Source organism: Triticum dicoccoides, chromosome 7A, assembly GCF_002162155.2.
Source record: "Triticum dicoccoides isolate Atlit2015 ecotype Zavitan chromosome 7A, WEW_v2.0, whole genome shotgun sequence".
Taxonomy (NCBI): Eukaryota; Viridiplantae; Streptophyta; class Magnoliopsida; order Poales; family Poaceae; genus Triticum; species Triticum dicoccoides.
In genome coordinates, this window is record NC_041392.1 from 742,870,979 (window position 1) to 742,874,358 (window position 3,380).

Consider the following 3,380-nt stretch of genomic DNA (forward strand, 5'->3'; position numbering starts at 1 on the left):
TTATTTATTCGCCGTCGATTGTCGATGGCGATGATGACGATGGTGGGCCGCACGATTTGGGTGTTTGGGTGGCTTGGATTGGGTTGGATATGGGTATATGGTATGTGGGGGTTTTCCATTTCAAAATTGCATGGCTCGAATTTGAACAAATCGTGGCCAAGAATTCAGAGAAATCCTTCTGAATTTCCCGGTCCCAGTTAGGGCATTTAGATCGGAAAAGCTATTCTAGAGAAATGTATAAACAATACAAGTAGGATACAAATGAACTGTGGCGGGCTACGGATAAAAGCTTGGGGTGGGGGGCAGAGCATACTTATTTTTTTTAGATGGGGGGCAGAGCATACTTGAGGGGGCTTTTGTGGGGAAATAGAAAGACACGGACGACGCGTTTGGTTAGTGAGATTTTCGTTTTCTCGCGTGCATGCCAGACTAACGATTACATCATCTGCGTTTGTTTCGGCCGTGTTGGTTTAAGTTACCTTGTAATTGCAAACCGTCCTTCACAAAAAACGAGAACACCCAATACAGGCTTGTATCGATAACACCGCTCGTCCTAATCATTTTATTCACCACGAGGACCAACTAGCAGCGGTCGGTTCTTGACCACGAGGACCAACCAGCAGCGGTCGGTTCTTGACCACGAGGACCAACCAGCAGCGGTCGGTTCTTGACCACGAGGACCAAGCAGCAAAGGTCGGTTTCTTAATCATGAGTACCAAGCAGCAGCGGAGCAGTACCATCACCACCGTCGCCAACCTCCATTCGCCTCCGCCACCATGAGCAGTAGCATTGTTGTGAACGGCTGATAATCTCAATCTCCGTCACGAGCCATCCCCAACAGCTGTCTGTCCTCCAGTCCTCCGACATCTTCTACAAGGGCAGCGACGGTACTCCACGGCTTCTTATTCCCTTGCATGAACCAAACCAGAGGCGGAGGACGGAAAAAGTTTAAGGTGGGGCGAACTCTTCAGTAAAAAAAATTGATGCAAAGTTGTAATAGTCAATACACACTAACAATGCACATTAATTTTTTTCATGTGATCCTCAACAGAATAACCAAGGACAATGAATGTAAAAATGTTTAAATAGAAAAAGAATCTAAAACATACCGATAGTGCAGCTTTCAATGGCGTAGAGGACGCAAGCAATGGCAATGGCAATGCCCTACCCTTGTTCTGAAAATCTTCCTCAATTTTATCAAGGCACTACCATGTACTTCAATTATTATTTTTTCCAAATCTGCTGTTCACAACACTAAATTTCCTCTAAAAATATAAAATCAGTACAATTGCATATTACAAGCTATTAAAACTGCTACTATAATTTAGAGATATACCCCTCTGGCCCTCTAGCTTTGCTAGCCCCTTCTCTTCCGTCTCCAGTTTCAGTTGGGGACGACGGCATGCCAAACTGCGTTTTGCTGGCCATGAAGGATGCAAAGTTGAGTGTTGACTTTTAGAACGCTAGAATAAATACACTCTAAGTTCGTGTAGGTGTAAAATCAGAGGAAGCAAGCAACCTAGCAGCTTGATTGATCTTCCACTCGCGAACTAAAAACTCGTGCCAACCAAGAGATGCATATGCATAGGTATAAGGAAAAGTTACCGCCGATTCAAGGTATGGCGGCCGCCACGCCTTGCCCACTGGAGTCCTCCACCAGTGAACCAAACACATCGTGTATTCACTTACCACTAATATAATACTCCCTCCGTTCGGAATTGCTTGTCTTGGAAATGGATGTATCTAGAACTAAAATACATCTAGATATATCCATTTCCACGATAAGTAATTCCGAACGGAGGGAGTACTTCCTCCGTTCCAAATTACTCGTCGCAGAAATGGATGTATCTAGAACTAAAATACATCTAGATACATCCATATCCGCGACAAGTAATTCGGAACGGAGGGAGTACAATGTGTTCTCATATCCGAGCTCCAACCAAACGCGTCGGGAACTTTTAGTAGACACATGGAATCAAATTAGGAACACACATAATTCATTAGAAGAAAAATCAGCGCACGCAGAGTACAAAATGTAGACATCAGCATAAGGGGAAAAACTCTTCTGAACCTAAAAAAAAATGCTTTTTTGAAAGAAAGGACCAAGGCCTTCAACTGGGCCCATCGTCCCATTCAATTTGCAGATGGACAAAGGAAAAAAGAAAGCATGGGGTGACTATGTTAGGAACAGTGAAATCATGTTGAGAGTTAATATTGAATGCTAGAGTTGGGCACCAGTGAAATCATGTTCAATTCGAGTCGGCTTGAATTTTGTGATCCGCCGTTTTTGTTCTTCTCCCTTTTCTTCATGGTGACGGCGAAAACACCCGCATTGCACATGCACTTAATTAAACTGATCATACCCATACTATACTACCCGTACTAAACAACATTCAAATCCGTGTCAGTGGTAGTTTGAAACAAATTCAATTTATCTATATTTTTTTGTAAGTAGAATTTTAAATTTCCATTTATTTTCCAGTGCCGCTGGGCCGGGAGCCCGGGACGGGCACGGAAGACGGCCCAGTCCGCACAGCAAAGAATACCAGAGGAACTGAAGCCCAGCCCGCACAGCAAGAATACCCATCATCTTCTTCCTCCTCCCGAAGCGAGTCCAATCCCGCGGCGAGTCGAGCAGAGGAGAAAAATCCCCGAAACCCTAGCCCGCTTCTCCCGCGCCGGAGACAGGTCGGGATGGGCGCCGAGGAGGACGCCGCCGCCCGCCGCGAGCGCCTCAAAGCCCTCCGCGCCGCCAAGGAGCTCCTCTCCGCCCCCGACGGCGCCTCCCCCGCGCCCGCCGCCGCCCCCGACGCGGACCAGCAGTACGTTCTCCCCCTCCCCTCACTTCTCCCTTCTCCTCCACCCGCTCCTGTGCCGTAAGTAGCTGCGACGGCTCCGCCTCTCGGTCTGCTAGTGTATTTTGCTCGAGTGGGAGTGAACTGAAGCTAGGTTGGTGCTTATTTGTTTGTGTGTGTTGGTTGGTATGTGGTCGGTAGGAGAAACCCATCGTTCGTAGCATAGCTGGGAATGCTTGCGCCCCTCGAAAAAAGGTCTTTGTTCGTTGAATGCATATTCACGCAATACATGTTAAACCATATATAAATGCAGGATAGTGAGTGCAAACTAGTCGCCATATATTTATGACAATATATCTCATTGTGGTCTCTTGCAACTTAACCTGATGTTGTACTCCTAACACTATCTGGGTTTGAATTGAACTAGAATGTTATATTGTGCTGCTCCTCAGGACGTACTAGTACTAGCTAGAGGACTGAACCATGAGAACAATGTATGCATTTAGGAAAAGTAATTTTCTATCCCTTCCCCGGACCCTGCGCAAGCGGGAGCTACATGCACCGGGCTGCCCTTTTTTTTTTTTT

The 3,380-nt window shown here is 46.3% G+C and overlaps 1 protein-coding gene across 1 annotated transcript in view; it reads right to left on the reverse strand.

Moving 5' to 3' along the window:
• The window catches only part of LOC119334169 (protease 2-like), an 11,201-nt gene that overhangs the window by 6,967 nt on the left and 854 nt on the right, over positions 1-3,380 (reverse strand). The window lies entirely within an intron of this gene.